This window comes from Bufo gargarizans, chromosome 6 (assembly GCF_014858855.1).
Source record: "Bufo gargarizans isolate SCDJY-AF-19 chromosome 6, ASM1485885v1, whole genome shotgun sequence".
NCBI lineage: Eukaryota > Metazoa > Chordata > Amphibia > Anura > Bufonidae > Bufo > Bufo gargarizans.
The window spans coordinates 21,514,780-21,538,712 of record NC_058085.1 but is presented as its reverse complement, the minus strand read 5'-3'; the positions used below and the strand labels follow the sequence as shown (position 1 = coordinate 21,538,712).

At 47.0% G+C, this 23,933-nt stretch overlaps 1 pseudogene; it reads left to right on the top strand.

Annotated features, from left to right (window-relative positions):
- Positions 1-23,933, top strand: part of LOC122940403 — a 277,094-nt pseudogene that overhangs the window by 127,411 nt on the left and 125,750 nt on the right.

Sequence of the window (23,933 nt, the reverse complement as noted above, 5' to 3'; positions counted from 1 at the left end):
AGCTGCCTCATTACATTCAATGTTTCACCGGATCGTATCCGGGAAATACAAATCAAACTTTCGTATTATACACTTACAAAACAGCATTACTTTCATCTTAATTACTCTCATCAGTTTTGTCATAAATCATGACCGCACGTCTCTTATATTGCAATATCATTATAGTCAGCCTAATCATAATCCATTATTACATTTGTCTAATACATCAATTCCCGCTAATAGCCGCACTTTAAACACATTTTCAGAAAATTGTTACACATTTTCCTTCTCATAGTTTTGTCCATCATCTCCTTTCATCTATCAGTCATCATGACGTCGTCATTTCGCCCCACCCTCTCCTAGAGCGTCATTCGGATCTGCCCAATCCCGCCTCCCCGGTTACCTCCAGCTACGTCACTCCATGACGCTGCCCTACCAGGACAGTCCAACCTCCTGACGTCACCCGAAGGTCCTCAAGAGGCGAGATGGGGAAGAGTCGAATACCGCACCAGGTAAGGTATTTCACAAAAGGCACGGTTTCAAGTCAAACTCGATATTTAATCCACCTGGCTGCAGAGTCCCCAACTGGTAGATCCACTCGACCTCTTTCTTATTTATTTGTGTCAGTGAATCCCCTCCTCGCCAATGTGGTCTAACTGTCTCAACTCCAGCAAATTTCAAACCCCAAGGATTCTTCCCGTGTATAAGTTTGAAATGGGCCGATACACTATGAGTGATAAGACCTTTTTTAATGTTTCGTATATGTTCTTGTATTCGAACTTTAAGCTTCCTTATTGTCCTACCTACGTACTGGAGCCCACATGGGCACTCCAGTACGTATATGACATTCTCGTTTTCACATGAACAATTCCCTCTTATACGGAATTCCATTCCATTCTTGCTAGATATTATGTTATTACTATTTCTCTTGCGTTCCTTTGTGTTCCGGTTTCTGCAACCTACGCAGAAACCACACCAAGTGAACTTTCCTCCCTCTCTATTTATTTTAATATTCGCAGGTGGAATGGCGCTATGCACAAGCTTGGTTTTAATGTTAGCCGCTCTTTTGAAAATGAAGGAAGGATTTTCGGGTATGATCTTTCCTAAAACAGGATCATTTTTAAGTGTCCCCCAGTTCTTTTTTACCATTTTTTTAATATTATCGGACATGGAACAATACTTTGTCACAAATGAGAACTTATAATCCTTACTCTCCTTTTTCTTCACTATTCTCTTTGTATTATCACTTTCTTCCTTTTTCTCTTTTTCCACCATATTTATGCATACGTCCAGATCCGCCTCATTGTAACCCCTTTCGACAAACCTATTTTTTAGTATATTACTCTGTGCTCTATATTCTTCCGTTTTCGTGCAATTACGGGCCATCCTCTTGAACTGTCCCTTTGGGATATTCTTGAGCCAAGGTCCGTAATGGCAACTAGTCACATCAATATAGGAGTTAACATCTGTTTCCTTAAAGTATGAACTGGTCAGGAACTGGCCGTCTTCTATCCGTATGCATAAATCGAGGAAATTTACTGCACTGTTACTAATTTCCCCCACAAATTTCAAATTCCAATGGTTACTATTTAGTTGACCAATGAAGGACTCAAGGCCTTCTTTCTCTCCTTCCCACACTAGGAGACAATCATCGATATACCTCCTCCAGAAGGTCAATCTTCCTCCTGGGGTATCTGCTCCTAGTGTGGGAAGGATGGTGGCCTCTTCCCATGCTCCCATGAAGATGTTAGCAAAACTTGGGGCGAATTTCGCCCCCATCGCCGTACCAATACACTGTACGTAGTGTGAATCAATACACCAGAAATAGTTGTGATCAAGGCAGTAGCTGAGGCATTCCATAATAAAAGCTCCCTGTAGTTCCCCTATTTTTTCATCTTTTTTAATCCTGTTTTCCACAGCTTCCATCCCTAGATTTTTTGGGATGACAGTGTATAAGGATGCCACATCAATTGTGGCCATCCAAGTATTGGTGGTAGGGGGATTTAGTTCTTTAATCAATTGCAATACTGCACCAGTGTCTTTCAGGTGCGAGGGATTCTGTACCACATATCCCTGCAGATGGAAATCTATATATTCAGTAACCCTGCATGTCAAAGAATTAAGCCCCGAAATTATGGGTCTTCCCGGGGGGTCGATCAGGCTCTTATGTACCTTTGGCAAGTGGTATATCACTGGTACCACCGGGAAGGGAACAGTAAGGTATTCATATTCTTTTTTATCTAATATCCCCTTTTTATAGCCCTCGTACAGAATGTTATCAAGAATCATTTTGTAGTCTTGAGTGGGATTACTTTTCAATTTCCTATATGTTGTTACATCCGATACCAGTCTTGCCATTTCTATCTCATATTTTTCTTTATTCATCACGACCACCCCCCCCCCCCCCTTTGTCTGCCGGTTTAATTATTAGGTTGGGATTTTTTTCCAGATCTTTAAGAGCTTTCCTTTCTATGTAGCTGAGGTTCTGTTTCACCTTATTTGTATCCATCTCTTCTAATTCTTTTAGCAAGCCTGTCTTAAAGGCCTCCACACATTCATTATTCTGATTTTTTGGGAAAAACTTAGATTTTCCTTTCATATTCGTATGTATAATCCCTTCTTTTTCTTCGGTTTGTGTTGGTAGTTCTACAGGATTTCTACTCTGTGGTGCAGGGTTATTGATCCAGTATTTAGCCATATTTATCTTCCGAATAAATTTATGGATGTCATGATGACTGATAGATGAAAGGAGATGATGGACAAAACTATGAGAAGGAAAATGTGTAACAATTTTCTGAAAATGTGTTTAAAGTGCGGCTATTAGCGGGAATTGATGTATTAGACAAATGTAATAATGGATTATGATTAGGCTGACTATAATGATATTGCAATATAAGAGACGTGCGGTCATGATTTATGACAAAACTGATGAGAGTAATTAAGATGAAAGTAATGCTGTTTTGTAAGTGTATAATACGAAAGTTTGATTTGTATTTCCCGGATACGATCCGGTGAAACATTGAATGTAATGAGGCAGCTGGGCTACTTAAGGAGCCTGATTGCGCATATGCGCAGTTCGCCCCTGAAGAAGCGAGGCAGCGAAACCCGGGTCGGGCAGGAACGAGACGTTGTAAAGTGGAATTACTATATGCCTTTGTTGAACAACTTTGTTGTGAGTAGATTAAAACCTTTTTATACCATCTGGTAAAGGGTACTTCACTATTTTGCCTGTCCTTTGAACCTCACAGAGGCTACTGTGTTTGGAAGATCGGACCCTGTTAGAGTGACAGAGAAAAGGCGTGTGGAGCCCAATACTATTCATCACTGACCGGGGAACCTAATCTAGAGCAGCGCGGCTCCAACCCCCTTTTTAAAAAAAAGACCTGAATTTGAATTCAATACATTGGGTCAAATAATATTTTTGTTGTTGTGGTGAACGATAACAATGAGGAAAACATCTAGTAAAGGACGCGGACATGGTCGTGGTGGTGTTAGTGGACCCTCTGGTGCTGGGAGAGGACACAGCCACACGTCCTAGTGTACCAACTACCTCAGGTCCCAGTAGCCGCCATAATTTACAGTGATATTTGGTGGGGCCCAATGCCGTTCTAAGGATGGTAAGGCCTGAGCAGGTACAGGCATTAGTCAATTGGGTGGCCGACAGTGGATCCAGCACGTTCACATTATCTCCCACCCAGTCTTCTTCAGAAAGCGCACAGATGGCGCCTGAAAACCAAGCCCATCAGTCTGTTACATCACCCCCATGCATACCAGGGAAACTGTCTGAGCCTCAAGTTATGCAGCAGTCTCTTATGCTGTTTGAAGACTCCGCTGGCAGGGTTTCCCAAGGGCATCCACCCAGCCCTTCCCCAGCGGTGGAAGACATAGAATGCACTGACGCACAACCACTTATGTTTCCTGATGATGAGGACATGGGAATACCACCTCAGCATGTCTCTGATGATGACGAAACACAGGTGCCAACTGCTGCGTCTTTCTGCAGTGTGCAGACTGAACAGGAGGTCAGGGATCAAGACTGGGTGGAAGACGATGCAGGGGACGATGAGGTCCTAGACCCCACATGGAATGAAGGTCGTGCCACTGACTTTCACAGTTCGGAGGAAGAGGCAGTGGTGAGACCGAGCCAACAGCGTAGCAAAAGAGGGAGCAGTAGGCAAAAGCAGAACACCCGCCGCCAAGAGACTCCGCCTGCTACTGACCGCCGCCATCTGGGACCGAGCACCCCAAAGGCAGCTTCAAGGAGTTCCCTGGCATGGCACTTCTTCAAACAATGTGCTGACGACAAGACCCGAGTGGTTTGCACGCTGTGCCATCAGAGCCTGAAGCGAGGCATTAACGTTCTGAACCTGAGCACAACCTGCATGACCAGGCACCTGCATGCAAAGCATGAACTGCAGTGGAGTAAACACCTTAAAACCAAGGAAGTCACTCAGGCTCCCCCTGCTACCTCTTCTGCTGCTGCCGCCTCGGCCTCTTCTGCTGCTGCCGCCTCGGCCTCTTCCTCCGCCTCTGGAGGAACGTTGGCACCTGCCGCCCAGCAAACAGGGGATGTACCACCAACACCACCACCTCCGTCACCAAGCGTCTCAACCATGTCACACGCCAGCGTTCAGCTCTCCATCTCACAAACATTTGAGAGAAAACGTAAATTCCCACCTAGCCACCCTCGATCCCTGGCCCTGAATGCCAGCATTTCTAAACTACTGGCCTATGAAATGCTGTCATTTAGGCTGGTGGACACAGACCGCTTCAAACAGCTCATGTCGCTTGCTGTCCCACAGTATGTTGTTCCTAGCCGGCACTACTTCTCCAAGAGAGCCGTGCCTTCCCTGCACAACCATGTATCCGATAAAATCAAGTGTGCACTGCGCAACGCCATCTGTGGCAAGGTCCACCTAACCACAGATACGTGGACCAGTAAGCACGGCCAGGGACGCTATATCTCCCTAACTGCACACTGGGTAAATGTAGTGGCAGCTGGGCCCCAGGCGGAGAGCTGTTTGGCGCACGTCCTTCCGCCGCCAAGGATCGCAGGGCAACATTCTTTGCCTCCTGTTGCCACCTCCTCCTACTCAGCTTCCTCCTCCTCTTCTTCCACCTGCTCATCCAGTCAGCCACACACCTTCACCACCAACTTCAGCACAGCCCGGGGTAAACGTCAGCAGGCCATTCTGAAACTCATATGTTTGGGGGACAGGCCCCACACCGCACAGGAGTTGTAGCGGGGTATAGAACAACAGACCGACGAGTGGTTGCTGCCGGTGAGCCTCAAGCCCGGCCTGGTGGTGTGCGATAATGGGCGAAATCTCGTTGCAGCTCTGGGACTAGCCGGTTTGACGCACATCCCTTGCTTGGCGCATGTGCTGAATTTGGTGGTGCAGAAGTTCATTCACAACTACCCCGACATGTCAGAGCTGCTGCATAAAGTGCGGGCCGTCTGTTCGCGCTTCCGGCGTTCACATCCTGCCGCTGCTCGCCTGTCTGCGCTACAGCGTAACTTCGGCCTTCCCGCTCACCGCCTCATATGCGACATGCCCACCAGGTGGAACTCCACCTTGCACATGCTGGACAGACTGTGCGAGCAGCAGCAGGCCATAGTGGAGTTTCAGCTGCAGCACGCACGGGTCAGTCGCACTATGGAACAGCACCACTTCACCACCAATGACTGGGCCTTCATGCGAGACCTGTGTGCCCTGTTGCGCTGTTTCGAGTACTCCACCAACATGGCCAGTGGCGATGACGCCGTTATCAGCGTTACAATACCACTTCTATGTCTCCTTGAGAAAACACTTAGGGCGATGATGGAAGAGGAGTTGGCCCAGGAGGAAGAGGGGTCATTTTTAGCACTTTCAGGCCAGTCTCTTCGAAGTGACTCAGAGGGAGGTTTTTGCAACAGCAGAGGCCAGGTACAAATGTGGCCAGCCAGGGCCCACTACTGGAGGACAAGGAGGATGAGGAGGAGGTGGAGGAGGATGAGGATGAAGCATGGTCACAGCAGGGTGGCACCCAACGCAGCTCGGGCCCATCACTGGTGCGTGGCTGGGGGGAAAGGCAGGACGATGACGATACGCCTCCCACAGAGGACAGCTTGTCCTTACCTCTGGGCAGCCTGGCACACATGAGCGACTACATGCTGCAGTGCCTGCGCAACGACAGCAGAGTTGCCCACATTTTAACGTGTGCGGACTACTGGGTTGCCACCCTGCTTGATCCACGCTACAAAGACAATGTGCCCACCTTACTTGCTTCACTGGAGCGTGATAGGAAGATGCGCGAGTACAAGCGCACGTTGGTAGACGCGCTACTGAGAGCATTCCCAAATGTCACAGGGGAGCAAGTGGAAGCCCAAGGGCAAGGCAGAGGAGGAGCAAGAGGTTGCCAAGGCAGCTGTGTCACGGCCAGCTCCTCTGAGGGCAGGGTTAGCATGGCAGAGATGTGGAAAAGTTTTGTCAACACGCCACAGCTAACTGCACCACCACCTGATACGCAACATGTTAGCAGGAGGCAACATTTCACTAACATGGTGGAACAGTACGTGTGCACACCCCTCCACGTACTGACTGATGGTTCGGCCCCATTCAACTTCTGGGTCTCTAAATTGTCCACGTGGCCAGAGCTAAACTTTTATGCCTTGGAGGTGCTGGCCTGCCTGGCGGCCAGCGTTTTGTCTGACCGTGTATTCAGCACGGCAGGAGGCGTCATTACAGACAAACGCAGCCGCCTGTCTACAGCCAATGTGGACAAGCTGACGTTCATAAAAATGAACCAGGCATGGATCCCACAGGACCTGTCCATCCCTTGTGCAGATTAGACATTAACTACCTCCCCTTAACCATATATTATTGTACTCTAGGGCACTTCCTCATTCAATCCTCTTTTTATTTTCATTTTACCATTATATTGCGGGGCAACCCAAAGTTGAATGAACATCTCCTCTGTCTGGGTGCCGGGGCCTAAATATATGCCAATGGACTGTTCCAATGTTGGCTGACGTGAAGCCTGATTCTCTGCTATGACATGCAGACTGATTCTCTGCTGACATGAAGCCAGATCCTCTGTTACGGGACCTCTCTCCTCTGCCTGTGTGCTGGGCCTAAATATCTGACAATGGACTGTTGCAGTGGTGGCTGACGTAAAGACTGATTCTCTGCTATGACATGCAGACTGATTCGCTGCTGACATGAAGCCAGATTCTCTGTTACGGGACCTCTCTCCTCTGGCTGGGTGCCTGGGCCTAAATATATGCCAATGGACTGTTCCAATGTTGGGTGACGTGAAGCCTGATTCTCTTCTATGACATGCAGACTGATTCTCTGCTGACATGAAGACAGATTCTCTGTTACGGGACCTCTCTCCTCTGGCTGGGTACCTGGGCCTAAATATATGCCAATGGACTGTTGCAGTGGTGGCTGACGTGAAGCCTGATTCTCTGCTATGACATGCAGACTGATTCTCTGCTGACATGAAGCCAGATTCTCTGTTACGGGACCTCTCTCCTCTGCCTGGGTGCCTGGGCCTAAATATATGCCAATGGACTGTTCCAATGTTGGGTGACGTGAAGCCTGATTCTCTTCTATGACATGCAGACTGATTCTCTGCTGACATGAAGACAGATTCTCTGTTACGGGACCTCTCTCCTCTGGCTGGGTACCTGGGCCTAAATATATGCCAATGGACTGTTGCAGTGGTGGCTAACGTGAAGCCTGATTCTCTGCTATGGGACCTCTCTCCAATTGATATTGGTTAATTTTTATTTATTTTATTTTTATTCATTTCCCTATCCACATTTGTTTGCAGGGGATTTACCTACATGTTGCTGCCTTTTGCAGCCTTCTAGCTCTTTCCTGGGCTGTTTTACAGCCTTTTTAGTGCCGAAAAGTTCGGGTCCCCATTGACTTCAATGGGGTTCGGGTTCGGGACGAAGTTCGGATCCCGAACCCGAACATTTCCAGGAAGTTCGGCCGAACTTCTCGAACTCGAACATCCAGGTGTCCGCTCAACTCTATTAGCAAGCACTATCCCGGGCCAGAGGTAGAATAGCGGTTCCCTGTCTAAAAAAGATGCCCATGAGCAAACCCTCCCTACATGTTTCACCAGGGCACTGGCTTCATCAGGGGAGTATGGGTTGTGCTAAGGGGAAGCTCTAGGACCTGCCACATTTTATTGTAATCCTGCACCGGCCTTTTGTTTTCCCGGCCAATAGTGAAGCCCCCCAGGGCCAGGGAACCATTGGAAAAGCAGTATAGGATTATTTCCAGGACGTCCCTCCATGACAGTACCCACTGGAGGATGTCCTATTGGATCTCTGTAGGGACAGGAAGCGTGAGAGGTTAAAAGGCCCCTCCCCTACCCTCCCACCAGTGTTCTTCCTGTCCCTACAGGGATAGGAGCAGTGAGTGGATCCCTGCTATTGTAGGGAACAGCACTAGGCCGAGGCTGGTCGGGGGGCTCTTGCCTCTCCTCTTCAGCCTCTGTGCGGCCTAAAAGCCAGCACCCCTCTGGGAAGGGGTCCCCTAGCTTGTCCGGTACCTTTTTTCCGTGGAACAGGCCGCAGGTACCTGGACGCTGAGCGGCTTCACCGACGGAGCTCTGCGCTCAGCAGCGGCTCCGCCCTCCTCGATGACGCGGTCGGTGTCACTTCCTGTGCGACCCGGAAGTGACGCGTCCAAGATGGCGGCGCGCATACATGCTGGAGGCCTCGGCTAGAGGCCTCGCATGTGGGGTCGATTCTTCTGAGGAAGAGTCCCCCAGAAGAGGAGGCGGTCCCGGCGGCGATGAGGGGAGGGCCTGTAAGGTAAGATCCTTATAAAATCACTGTGATGTGTGCTTTTGGCGGTTGCATCATGGAGGCCCAAGGTGTGAGCAAGCTAGATGCGGTAGCTGACCCCCTCATCCAGAGTAATGTAAGTGGTATCCGGCTGGCAGGTGTATAGTTCCCCCTAGGCTGGTTTTATATCTCCTTCTCCCCCTATTAAGGTGGAAAAGGAGGCGGGACATAGACCACACGGAGACGCCAAGAAGAAAGCTAGGAAGTGTGCAACGTGCACTAAGAAGCTGTCTGAGTCGTATAGGAAGGCCCTCTGCATGGATTGCTTAGCAAGGATCCTGAAGGAGGAACAACCATCCTTCCTGGAAGAGCTGAGAACCATTGTCAGAGAGGAAGTACAGGCGGCCGGGATGAATCAGCCCCCTTCCCTTCCAGTCCCCGCTTCCCCTCCGTCCAAGCGTACCAGGGTACACTTAGTATCGGATTCAGAGGAAGGAACCGGGTACCCTTCAGACGATTTGGAGGAACAGATCCCCCCCTTCGGTGTCGGAGGAACCTAGGAAATATCTGTTTTCCTCGGATCAACTTGACTCGCTCCTTACAGCAGTAAGACAGACCATGGCAGTTGAGGAGGAGGAGCCGAAACGTTCAATACAGGACGAGATGTTCGGCGGATTAAGGGCCAGGAAAAGGAAGCTTTTCCCGGTGAATTCTTATCTTCAGGATCTTATCAAAGATGAATGGGAAGAGGGTGACAAAAAACTCTATATACCCAGGGAATTCAAGAGCAGACTGGCTTTCAATCCTGAAGAAACTAAACTTTGGGATGAAATTCCAAAAGTCGACATTCAGGTGGCCAAAGTGGTGAAAAAGACGTCTATTCCATTCGAGGATTCCTCACAATTAAAAGACCCCATGGACCGGAAAATGGATGGACTCCTGAAGACAGCCTGGGAATCCTCAGCGGCCACTATTAATGCTAATATTTCCGCAACCTCAGTAGCCCGTGCAATGTGCTTATGGCTTGAGCAACTGGAGGAGCATCTCAAGATGAAGACCTCCAGGGAGGAAATTCTAGAGTCCTTACCTTTATTAAAATTTGCAGCATCCTTCATGGCGGACGCCTCAGCAGAGTCCATTCGTTTTGCTGCTAGAAATGACGCTCTTACGAACACAGCAAGACGGGCCCTCTGGCTCAAATCCTGGACAGGAGACATTGCCTCTAAAAACAAACTATGCGCAATTCCCTTCACCGGAACATACCTTTTCGGCCAGGTCCTCGATTCCATTCTGGAAAGCGCAGCAGACAAAAAGAAGGGGTTTCCGGAAGAAAAAGCAAAAAAGCCAGCGCAGCCCTTTCGTAAGACCTCTAGACAGTTTACATCCTCAGAGAGAGGGAAAGGTAAAACTGGTAGATGGAGCTACCCTAAAGGAGGGAGAGGTAGGGGTTTCCTCTTCAATCCCAACTCAGGCCCAAGTAAGCAATGACATCAGGCCAGTAGGGGGCAGGCTCCGCTTATTTTGGGAATCCTGGACTCGGATTACCCAAAATCAGTGGATCCTAAATTCCATCCGAGAAGGGGTAAAATTAGAATTCCGCGGTCCTCCCCCGGAAAGATTCCTAGTCACAAAAGTCCATTCAGTGGGTCAACAAAATCAATTATGTCTGGACGTGCAGAAGCTTTTAAAATTAAATGCTATAGTCCAGGTTCCGGAAAATCAAAAGTTCTTGGGTCATTACTCAAGTCTCTTTCTAATAAAAAAAACAGATGGAACCTACAGGACAATTATCAATCTGAAGTCTCTGAACAAATCAATAACCTATCACAAGTTTAAGATGGAATCCATAAAGTCGGCAATTCCGTTGATTTCAGAGGGAGACCTTCTATGTACCTTGGACCTGAAGGATGCGTATTATCACATCCCGATTCACCCCCTACACCAGAAATATCTCAGGTTTGCAATCATTCAGGAGGGGACGGTCCTTCATTATCAGTTCCAGTGTCTCCCCTTTGGAATCTCATCGGCCCCTCGCATCTTTACAAAAGTCATCACGGAAATTGTGGCGCATTTGAGAGAACAGCAAATAAGGATTCTTCCATACTTGGACGATTTTCTTCTTATGGCCGACACAAAACAGAATCTGGAGGGCAGTATTCATCAGACCTTAGCCCTCTTCAAGGATCTGGGCTGGGTGATAAATTACCCCAAATCCGACCTAGTACCAAGCACCAGGAAGCAATTTTTAGGTGTTCTCTTGGACACAAAAAGTCAATTCTCCTTCCTTCCAGAGTCCAAGCAGGAGACAATAAGGAGAAAGATAACGTCCTTCCAGGAACAGAAGGGTCATACTCTAAGGGAGGCAATGATGGTCCTTGGCCTGATGACATCATGTATCTCAGTGATCCCGTGGGCCCAGTTTCATTCCAGGAGCCTACAGTCCGCAGTCCTGGCATCTTGGGACAAGGATCATCATTCCTTAGACTCGAAGGTAACGCTTACAAAGCGGTGTCTAGATTCTCTATCCTGGTGGACCAATCCCGGAAACCTAAAGAAGGGGGTAGCCTGGAACCCTTCTCCATCCATAGTCATCACCACGGATGCAAGCCAGTGGGGTTGGGGGGCCCATCTGGAGGGACAGGTTTTCCAGGGCAGATGGTCCAGCCTGGACAGCCGCAGATCGTCAAATTACAGGGAGCTGAAGGCGGTATGGAAGACACTAATATCAGCCGAATACATTCTCTCCAACCACCACATCAGAGTTCTGTCAGACAACGTGACTACCGTGTGTTACCTGAAGCGTCAGGGGGGACCAGGAACCCTCTACTTCAGGGTTTGTCAGAGAAAATTTTTCACTGGGCAGAGAGGAAAGTCCTCTCGGTGACGGCTGTTCACTTAAAGGGAGCAGAGAACTCCGCGGCAGACTTTCTGAGCAGGCACTGTCTCGATGCAGGCGAATGGTGTCTAAACCGGGAAGTTTTCCTTCAAATCTGCCATCAATGGGGGTTCCCACAGATAGACCTATTTGCCTCCAGAAGGATTGCCCAGGTAGATCAATTCTTCTCTCTGAACCCCAGAGACAATCCGCTGGGGGTAGACGCCTTATCCCAGAATTGGGACATAGACTTAGCTTATGCCTTTCCTCCGTTTCCTTTAATTCCACTGGTCCTGAAGAAACTAAAGGCTTGCTCAGCGACCCTTATTCTGATAGCCCCGGCCTGGCCAAAGAGAGCCTGGTTTCCGCTGTTGATGGATTTACTCCTAGGAGACCCAATAACCCTTCCAGCAAGGAAGGACCTTCTCGTTCAGGGGCCCCTGGAACACCCGAACCTTGGGAAGCTAAAGCTAACAGCCTGGATCCTGAAAGGCAGATCCTGAGAAGTAAAGGCCTTTCAGATAAGGTAATCTCAACCTTGCAGCAGAGCCGAAAACCGGTAACTTCTGCCATATACTTACAGATATGGAAAAGGTTTTTATCATGGCTCGCAGACACTCATCCAGGAATCTCTGTCCCGTCTATAGGCTGCATTCTGGACTTTTTACAGGCAGGATTCGACTTGGGCCTAAAACCCAGTACCCTTAAGGTCCAGATTTCGGCTTTGAGTAGTTTTCTCGACACCCCTCTGGCCGACCACAGGTGGATTTGGAGGTTTGTTAAGTCGATTTCCAGGTTAAGACCCACTGTTAGGCAGACTGTTCCCCCATGGGACTTAAATGTAGTCTTAGAGGGTCTTTGTAGTTCCCCCTTTGAACCTATTGACCAGTTATCGGATAAATTGCTTTCCCTTAAAGCTGTCTTTTTACTAGCCATTAACACAGCTCGTAGAATTGGGGAGATTCAGGCCCTCTCCATCAGGGAACCATTCTTGAGGATTCTGGATGACCGAGTCATTCTGAAATTAGACCCATCTTTCTTACCAAAAGTGGTATCACCGTTTCACAGAGAGCAGGAAATAATTCTTCGCTCCTTTTGTACCTCCCCTAAGAATGCGAAAGAAGGAAGGTTCCACTGCCTGGACGTAAGAAGAGCCATTCTCGCTTACCTTCAGAGGACGGAGCCGCGGAGAAGATTACAGAACCTCTTCGTTTCTTTTGGGGGAAAGAACAGAGGCAACAAGGCCTCGAAACAGACTCTAGCCCGTTGGATCAGAGACTTGATTCGAGAGACTTACTCACAGAAAGGACTTCCTTGTCCGTTTCCCTTAAGAGCCCACTCCACCAGAGCAATGGCATCATCGTGGGCAGAGAAAGCAGATGCTTCAGTGGAGCAGATTTGCAGGGCCGCAACCTGGTCCAGTTTCTCTATATTTATTAAGCATTATAGACTAGATTCCCTGGCCAGGAAGGTCGCAAGGTCCTTCAGGCTGTGGTCCCCCCTAGTTATTTAGCTGGTAGTTCTCCAGTGGGTACTGTCATGGAGGGACGTCCTGGAAACGAAGGTTTAGTCTTACCGGTAAACGGTTTTCCAGGAGTCCGAAATGACAGTACCCGTTATTTTCCCCCCCATAATTATTTTCGGTTATTGCCAGGATCCTTAAAATTATCTTTCCGATGTGAGTCTAACATGGAAGTTTAATAAATACGTTGGATCCTATCTGGTGTAGTAATTGGAAAGAACACTGGTGGGAGGGTAGGGGAGGGGCCTTTTAACCTCTCACGCTTCCTGTCCCTACAGAGATCCAATAGGACATCCTCCAGTGGGTACTGTCATGTCGGACTCCTGGAAAACCATTTACCGGTAAGACTAAACCTTCGTTTTCATCAGCACATATAACGTCAACTCGCCAGCAATTTTCTACATGCTGAGATGCATTCATACACAATGCTCCAGTTAGCGACCAAAATGGTCGCCAATGCGACTTAGAATTGCAAAATGGCGACAACACTTTGCAGTCTTGTCGCCATTTGCGCCTAGACCCTCCTCTGCTCTTCCTCCAGCGGACACACGCTGCAGACGTCTGCTGGGTGAAGATGCGCCCCACACACTACCCGGCATACAGGGTGGCCGTGGCTTGGGCTCCCGTCTCCAGTTTGAATCTGTGCTGTGGAGCTGAACTTCTGGAGAAATGTCTACTAGGGAGGCACAGAGCTCCCGCACAGCCCACGGATGATGACACTAGGCCTGCAGACGTGTGTTTTATAGGACTGGGTCCCCATGAGGTCACAGGGAGAAGCCAGAGATCGGTAAACCCTGTTAGAACATGTATAAGCACCGGCTCTGCTGGTTTCACACCACAGTATGTCGGTGGGATCCCCCGTCCTTGCCTGTGTAGCACTAACCGGGTCGCATAGCATTATATTGATTTATGATGCTATGTAACCCTTAGAGGTCTGGAGTGTACTGGATAACACTGACATAATGTTGTCAGTGTTATCCAATACATTGCAGAACTGTAAGGGTTACATAGCATCATAAATCAATATACTGCTATGCAACCCCGTCAGTGCGGGGAGGTCAGTACAGAGCTCCTGCACAATCTAGAAAAGGACGGCTATGTCTGTGCGCGGCTCCATACTGACACGTGGGTGATGGGCAGAAAGCGGTTACCTGCTCTTTTCTGCGCCAAAGACATGTGGGGTAGTTAAAAAGAGGGATAACTAAACTAAAGCAACCTATAAGGGGTTAAGCATAGGCTAGTTCAGCTGCCAGAGAACGTCTCCTACCTTTCCCACAACTTTGCTGGCTGGTAGTGAATAGAAACTGTGAAGAAGAGCCCTTTCACTATGAATTCATTTGCACCTTTTTGTTTGTATTTACTTCATTTCGGCGGGTTGTTCAGTTCCCTAATGGAGATCCCTTTCCCCCTGGAATGCCAGGAACCCTGCATCTGTTCAGGAAAATCACATCAAAGGAGTGTTTTACAATACTGTATTGTTCTGTCCTGGGGAAGTTGGGAGGTTGGCTTAGTTTGTAACCCAATCATCTCCCAGGCTGTGGGGGAGGTGTTTTGTGCACTGTAGAAGTGTAAGCATGTGTGCCAATAAACTCAGACTTGTTGTACCCAGCATTAAGCCTCGGCTCATGTGTGGGGGTTATACTAGTCCGCCTGTATGGCTTAATTGCGCTCCAGCAGAAGAAAATGGGAACCCGTGACGGTGAGAGTTGGTCAGACCGTCTCAGAAACCTTCAAGGTGACATTCACAGACTGAATGTCCAGCCACAGTTACACAGCAAGCAGCTCTAGAATATGGGCAATCTTTCCTGCCTCTGAGAGCAAAGAAAGGTTTCCGATGACTGACAGGCAAGCAGAGGTGTTGAGAATAAAGAGTAAAGCTCCTGAACTATTATATATTTTTTTTTTATCTGCTTTATTATATTTATTATATATCTTTTCTAAATGTGTAAAAAATAAAAATGTCCCCAGCCCACTGTCACGTGATGCCTGCTGAGGTCACTGATTGCAGTGGCGACTCTCAAGTGATTGGCCTTTTAAGGAGTGCAGTGGGAAAAGTTTATTTTAACCCATTCTGTGTCTCATATAGAATACTAGTTTGAAACCCCCTTAAAAAAATAACTCCTTTAAAGGGTTTATATACACTCATACTTACCTGATCCCTAGTGCTGGGACCCAGCTCGTTTGCTCCCCAGCTTGCGTTGCTTGTCTTGAGTCCCTTCATGAAAACTTCCTGTTTGATGCCGTTACAGCTAGGGTTGTTGGGGGTATCGAAATTTCGATACCCAATCGATACTTTTGTCCCGGTATCGATTTCCGTTTTTTCGATACTGGGCTGCGCTTCTGCACAGTCTAGTATCTCTTAACATGCGCTATCAGCGCGCTCATGTTCTTTCAGCAGCACAGGGGAGACGGAAGCTGTCCTCCCTTCCCCGTGCTGCTGCCTCTGCCACCAATGAGAAGAGAGGGGCGGGCGCACTGCGCCACCAATGAGAAGAGAGGGGCGGTCGCACTGCGCCACCAATGATAGGACTATTCCCACACAGAGCGGCGCCCAGCGATGTCCCAGCACTCACCATTATGAGCGCCGCTCCGTTCACCTGCTGTTCTCCATTACTGTCTCCTCTCCTGCTCCATATGCTAATTACTATCGTAGCGATGGGGAGGAGACATCAGCTTCACTAGTGGGCGTTCCTTCTCCCTGCGCTGCGATTGGACAGCGCTACAGCCAGGGAGAAGGAACGCCCACTAGTGAAGCTGCTGTCTCCTCCCCATCACTCTGATAGTAATTAGCATATGGAGCAGGAGAGGAGACAGTAATGGGGCACAGCGGGCGAACGGAGTGGCGCCCAGGACTAATAGTAAGTGCTGGGGCATCGCTGGGCGCCGCTCTGTGTAGCCTGATACTTAGTCTGGACCCAGTAAAAGTAGTCAGTCAGTCTTTAACACATAATACAGGAGGCGGGTGCCGGCAGCAGAATCTCATTGCGGCACCCTGCCCCTGACAGGGAGCTGCGATCAGCGGCAGTTAACCCCTCAGGTGCGGCACCTGAGGGGTTAACTGCCGCTGATCTGCCAGTACCCGCCTCCTGTATTAAGGGGTAATTATCATTGGTGGTGCAGTGTGCCCCCCCCTCCTCAACCCCCCATCCCAATTGCGGACAAGAATAGGACATGTTCTATAGGCTCTATAAAAAAACGCAGCGTTCGCCCGATCAGGCCTGATCTTGTACGCACACTTGCGTTCAGTCCGCCCCACCGCAGTGACAGAATTTTATTTTTTTCTGATCACTGCAAAAACACAGTAAAATCGCTGCGGCGCTATAAAAAGATAACTTTTGAGGGGCATGGCGAGTTCATAGAAGATTTATTTTTTGGGCACAAGTTAGCGGAAATTTTTTTCTTTTTTTTTTCTTACAAAGTCTCATATTCCACTAACTTGTGACAAAAAATAACACACAGTATGGGTATATGTAAAAAGACACCTCAAAACACATTGCCCTACTTCTCCTGAGTACGGCGATACCACATGTGTGACATTTTTTTGCGGCCAAGATGCGCAAAGGGGCCCAAATTCCAATGAGTACCTTTTAGGAGGGCATTTTTAGACATTTGGATTCCAGACTTCTTCTCACGCTTTAGGGCCCCTAAAATGCCAGGGCAGTATAAATACCCCACAAGTGACTCCATTTTGGAAAGAAGACACCGCAAGGTATTCCGTGAGGGGCATGGCGAGTTCATGTAAAATTTTATTTTTTGTCACAAGTTAGTGGAATATGAGACTTTGTAAGAAAAAAAAAATATATATCATTTCCGCTAACTTGTGCCAAAAAAACAAAAACTTCTATGAACTCGCCATGTCCCTCACGGAATACCTTGGGGTGTCTTCTTTCCAAAATGGGGTCACTTGTGGGGTATTTATACTGCCCTGGCATTTTAGGGGCCCTAAAGCGTGAGAAGTAGTTTGGAATTCAAATGCATAAAAATGCCCTGTGAAATCCTAAAGGTACTCATTGGAATTTGGGCCCCTTTGCGCACCTAGGCTGCAAAAAAGTGTCACACATGTGGTATCGCCGTACTCAGAAGAAGTAGGGCAATGTGTTTTGGGGTGTATTTTTACATATACCCATACTGTGTGTGAGAAATATCTCTGTAAATGACAACTTTTTCAATTTTTTTATACAAAGTTGTCAATTTACAGAGCTATTTCTCTCACCCAGTATGGGTATATGTAAAAATACACCCCAAAACACATTGCCCTACTTCTTCTTCTGAGTAGGTGCGTAAAGGGGCCAAAAGTCCAATGAGTACCTTTAGGCTTTACAGGGTTGCTCACAATTTTGCCCCACCCAAAATGCCAGAACAGTAAACACACCCCACAAATGACCCTATTTCGTAAAGTAGACACCCCAAGGTATTCACTGAGGGGCATATTGAGTCCGTGGGAGATTTTTTTTTTTTGCCAGACGTTAGCAAAAATGGAAACTGTATTATTATTTTTTCTCCTCAGAGTGTCATTTTCCGCTAACTTGTGAAAAAAAAAAAAATCATACATGAACTCACCATGCCCCTCCGCGAATACTTTGGGGTGTCTTCTTTCTAAAATGGGGTCATTTGGGGGGTATTTATACTATCCTGGCATTCTAGCACCTCAAGAAACATGACAGGTGCTCAGAAAGTCAGAGCTGCTTCAAAATGCGGAAATTCACATTTTTGTACCATAGTTTGTAAACGCTATAACTCTTGCGCAAACCAATAAATATACACTTATTTTGATCAGTTTTGCAGTTATGCAGTTTTTTTTATCAAAGACATGTAGCACAATAAATTCTGACACAAACTTGTATAAAAATGTAATTATATTTGAACAATTTAACCAGAGAAAGTTAAAAATACACTTTTTTTGAGAAAATTGCGGCCTATTATCGAATATTTGTGAGAAGAAAAGGAGGTAAAATTCATTTGGGTGCCAAGTTGCATGACCGAGCAATAAACCGTTAAAGTTATGAAGTGCCGATTTGATTTGTAAAAAAAGGGCCTGGTCATTAGGGGGGTATAAACCTGTGGTCCTTAAATGGTTAAATTACAGAAAACACACTTGCAATTTTGCTAGTACCGTTTAATATTCTGTGTGTACAGAACCCCTGACTTTTCATTTATAGGCCTCATAATAAAATGTCTGGAAAACTGAAGACTACAAAACGAAAAACCCACGCCTCGTCCTCCCAGAGTTAGAATGTGGGTGGTAGCAGCGGTATCAGTACCGGCCAGGAGTAGTAGTAGTTGGCCACAGTTCTCCCTGGCTCATGAAAAAGTGCTAAATTATTATTGAGGACAAAGAGGATGGGATTGTGGACTGGGGGAAGTATGGGGGGTATTAATATTACTGGAGACACTGTCAGAGGTATTTTTAATACTGGGAACACAACCAGGGCATTATTATTATTGCTGGGTCCACTATAACTAGATCTATATAACTAGGACTAGGGGGCCTTACAGGGGCTTAATAGCTATAGGGGTTTAGATGCTGTGAGTTTGTGTAGTGATCAGCGGCAGTGTACTACAACCTATTCAAACTTATTATGGGGAGGTGGAACCGTATCCAAAGTTTGCCCTGGGCTCCTTACAACTCTAGTTACACCATTGTGTCCTTATACTATAATCAGTGATAATCAGGGTGATCTACCGGTGATAGATAATCAGTCCTCACCTCTCCTGTCCTTATACTATATACAGTGATAAGCAGGGTGTTCTAGTGGTGATAGATAATCAGTTCTCACCTCTCCTGTGTTCTCCCCTGTCCCTTATACTAGGTACAGTATCTTCATGCCTGCAGTCATCCCAAAACTGGTAGACAGAACAGGAAGACAGCATTAAAGTGTTTGTTCAGGAATAAGTAACTTTTCACATGTGTCCGCAGCCTCTACTATGGAAAGAGTCATACGTACCTGCTACCCTTACCCTGGTTATGTGTGCCAGCTCCTGTGTGTCCATCTTCCAGTAAATGTTGTTTGCTTCCTCGCCGACACAGGCATGGTCACCTGCTTGACTGCAGCCAATGACTGGCTTTAGTGGTGATGTGTCTCTTGTGGACATGTTACCCCTGAATCCAGTCATTGGCTGCAGCAGAGCAGATAATTATGCCCATTTCGAGGAGGTAAACAAGCCACGGACCGAAAGAACTTTGGCTTACCAGCTTCACAGCCCTGGGGCGGCCAGCAAGGGCAACAGGTGCACAAACAATGTAATGTTATATACACACAATGTAATGTTAGGGATGGAATACAAGGGTTACTTTCCCTGCATCGTAAACTGGTTGGAATAACGAAGCAATCAGATTGGATTTATACAGGAGACCTGCAGATATTTGGGTCAGATAACTCCTGCTGTCCGGTCATTCTTGGTCGTCTTTTCAGGTCATATAAAACCTTCCACACGACTTCTCCAACCGTCTGATGACTTCTACAATATTTATTTCACAGCTTGTGAATCCAGGTGAAGATCTAAACAATATTAATCCCCCAAAGCCATATGTGAGGGGCGATGAGCAGAGTACAGAGGACATTTCTACAGATAACCGCCCAGGTGAGTAGTGACCACTAAGTAAAGCAGAGAGGTCTCTGAGATTCTACTCCTTCACTGGATAATACAATTTTATGTTTGTTGCATTTTTAGGTTCTCTCTTCTGTCAGTTTTTTCAGCGTTATATTCACTGATTCAGCTAAAATTTAAGTTAAATATGGATGGAAATGTGACAGCGTTATAGGTGATATACAGTATGTATATTATATATATAGTCCATCCTCAGGAGAGGTCATTAATATCAGATCGGAGGCAGATTCAACTCCCGGCAGCCTTGTCGGCCAGATGTATGGAGCAGACACAGTGCTCTGCGTGGTCTTAGGCCTCTTCCTGGCCATGCAATGTGACGTTCATCGGTCATACGGCCTAGGCACAGATTAGTCCCATTCAAGTGAATGGGTCTGAGCTGCAATGCCAAGCACCGCTACTATTCAACAGACGGCGCTGTGCCCGGTAAGCTGTGAGGAGGCTTTGTATTAACTGGAGCTCCGGTGAGCACTGAGGGTTCCTCAGACAGCTGATTGGTGGGGATGCAGGGACCGGACCTCTGCTGATCTCATATTGATGACCTATGCTGAGGAAAATCTTGGAGAACCGCTTTAATCATCTGCAAATGATAAAAAACGGGAAACAAATTCTGAAAAAACATCTCACTTTATTCAGTATTGAGTATGAGAGCCACGTGCATAAATACATTCACTTACAGGCCTTGGCATCCTACCAATGAGGTTACTAATGATTGTCTGAGGAATGTTCTGCCATGCTGAATGCATTTAGGCAAGCAAATCATCAAGATCTGTTGCTGGTGCCTACAGTATCTCACAAAAGTCAGTCCCCCCACTCATATTTTTGTAAATCTTTTCATGGGACAACCCTGAAGACCTGACACTTTGATACAATGTAAAGTAGTCAGTGTACGGCTTGTATAACAGTGTAAACTTATTGTGCCCTCAAAATAACTCAACACACAGCCACTAATGTCTAAACTGCTGGCAACAAACGTGAGTACACCCCTAAGTGAGAATGGCCAAATTGTGCCCAAAGTGTCAATATTTAGTGTGGCCACCATTATTTTCCAGCACTGCCTTAACTCTCTTGGGCATCGAGTTCACTAGAGCTTCACAGGTTGCCACTTGAATCCTCTTCCACTCCTCCATGACGACATACATCTATTTTGAAAAGACAACCTCTGGATATGGCGCTGAGCATGTGCACTCAACTTCTTTGGTCGACCATGACGAGGCCTGTTCTGAGTGGAACCTGTCTTCTTAAACCGCTGTATGGTCTTGGCCACTATGCTGCAGCTTGCAATTGCTGATTATCTGGTACCCTACACCAGGTGCTTAGCCACGTCCTCCTCAATGGACATCCTCCTATCCCCAACAAAAACAGAGCAGATTGTTGCTTCCACTTCTACTCCCTCCTTTTATATGTGCAAACTGAAGCATTGCCATGTTGTCCTAAAGAAGAGGACCTTTTTAGTTTAGATAAATACCTTTCCTTGCTAAAAGCTGCCACCCTGCCTGTTTTTTTATTTTTTTATATTTAGCTCCTATGCCCCGTTGTGCCCCCTGCAGTTTTTCCACTCAGTATGTTAATACTCAGCATTGGTACAGGGAGGAGGAGACGCCAGGGTTTCTCAATGGGTGTCTTCTTCTCCCTGGCTGTACCACGATCCAATCACAGCAGAGAGCGTCACAGCCAGGGAGAAGGAGAAGCCCATTGAGAAACCCTGGCGTCTCCTCCTCCCTGTACCAATGCTGAGTATTAACATACTGAGTGGAAAAACTGCAGGGGGCACAACGGAGCATAGGAGCTAAATATAAAAAAATAAAAAATAAAAAAACAGGCAGGGTGGCAGCTTTTAAAAAGGAAAGGTATTTATCTAAACTAAAAAGGTCCTCTTCTTTAGGACGACATGGCAATGCTTCAGTTTGCACATATAAAAGGAGGGAGTAGAAGTGGAAGCAACAATCTGCTCTCCTCCTCCCTGTACTGATGCTGAGTATTAACATACTGAGTGGAAAAACTGCAGGGGGGCACAGCGGGGCGTAGGAGCGACATTTGAAAAAAAAACAGACAGGGTGGCAGCATCAGCGGGGGGTACCCTGCAAGGAAAGGTATTTATCTAAACTAAAAAAAATAAACATTAAAGGTCCTCTTTTTAAAGATGATGAGCTTGGGCGAGTGAAGCTACATAGATCAGTTGGTAATCTGCATAAAGTAGCAAGTCTCCTGCTGGATTTCTATCCTCCATCTACAACTGGACAACGTGGTTGGTGACAGTGGCAGTAGCCTTGTGGCTGCACTTCATTTGGGAGAAATAACACATGTTCCCTGCATAGCGCACATCATACATTTATGGTGCATCAATTTTTGAAAAAGTAACGTGGCTTGCAGATGGTGTTGGTCATAACTAAAAAGGCTCTTCTGAACGTAAAGTGACAAAATGGTCTGCCTTTGTACCATTTGAATTCCACCTTACATATGCTGAAGCGTTGCTATGAGCAGCGTAAAGAGATTAATGATTTACACGATGCATGAGACCACCACAGCAGAGCATATGTTATTTTGAGCGTAGGCAGTGGCGGCTCATCAGGGCCATGTGTCGCATACTCAACCCCTTTGAAGAGGCCACCAGAGTAGGGACAAGCATTAACTTGGCATCACCCTGATATTTATAGTTGTACTAATGCTCATGCTGATGCAACAAGGACTAGAGGAAGAACAACCACCTCCACAGCTTTCTGGGGATCCTGTAGCTGATAGGAACCTGGACGGACATAGTCGCATAAAGGAGGAAATGGAGGAGGAGAAGTTTGTGGTGCAGGGGGACATGGAGTTTTCCCAGGCACAGATAGGGAAGGAGGTTAGAGCTTGGTATGATAGATATGCTGCTAATGATGATGACGACAATGACTTTAGCCATGACCAACCATTGCAGTGGGGTCTTAAAGAACTGGGTCCTCAGGCATGCTGGTGAGCATGACAAACTGCATGCTTGGTTGCCTACATGTTGGCAAGCATGTGGTTAGCATCAAGCAATGTGATGACTACTGGCTAGCCATACTTTAAGATCATTGCAATCAAAGCAAAAAAAAGGAAATGTTTCACAGATACCTGTCACCTGTATTTCTGTCCAGGAGTCCCATCTCCAACCTGGCTGAGTCAGAGACCTCCCACCCTCTCTGGTGGTGCTACCCCAACAGTAAGTCTCAGAAGGCGCAGCAGCAGCAGCCAATTTAGTTTTCTTAATGTGATGGAAGTTTTGTTAACTGCTGTGCCAACCTGACTCATATCCGCATTGCCTGAACAACCGGGTTCAGTCGTACCTGGACTGTGCCCTTTCTTCTGCACATAGCCTGTCCCCTGACTCCATGGATTTCTGGGAGGCAGATTGGAACAGTGGCTAGAACTGGCCCAGTTTGATATGTGTACTGTCTTGTCCAGCCTCCAGTGCAGGGTATTCAGTGTGGCAGGTGGCATCGTCACACACCTCCAGCTGATGCCAAGGAGTAGATCTGCCAGAGAGTCATACACAGATTATCATGCCAATGGGAGCAGATTCAATTCTGGTCAAATTTATTTGTTCCCTCTTCTGACGGATTCTTCAGAATTACACCTCAAATGTATTTCAAGAAATTTGTTCCTCTCTAGGGATATACTTTTCATCATGCACTGTGCATGACCGGCCACTGTTTCCATTCACTTCTACAGGCCTGACGGAAATAGCCATGCCAGTGCCATGCCAGTGCTGCGCATGCACAGTGGATCCATAAAAACAAAACCCTGCACATTATTATTACTGATGGGGGCCACCCTAGGGAACATTAATACTAACTGGGGCCACTATGGGGGACATTATGTATACTGCAGGGGTTGGTAATTGAATTTTAAAAAATCACCCTCAAAGAATTGCCGTTAAAAATGAAAGGGTTGCAAAAAATGGTTGAAAAATGACCATGAAAAACCTGAGTGTGTCCGTTTTTTATGGCATTTTGTTCACGTGTGTAGCCTTAAGTGCTCATACAAAAAAGTCTCACCACTGAACACCAGATATTTCCTACCTGTCTGTGAATAAAGACCCCAAGATATCCTGACCCAGGTGACTACCACTGCATATTATCAATAGTAATTGTATCTAAAGGAAAAAAACATGTTGAGGAGCTCCCCAATGGTCAGTGACAGGA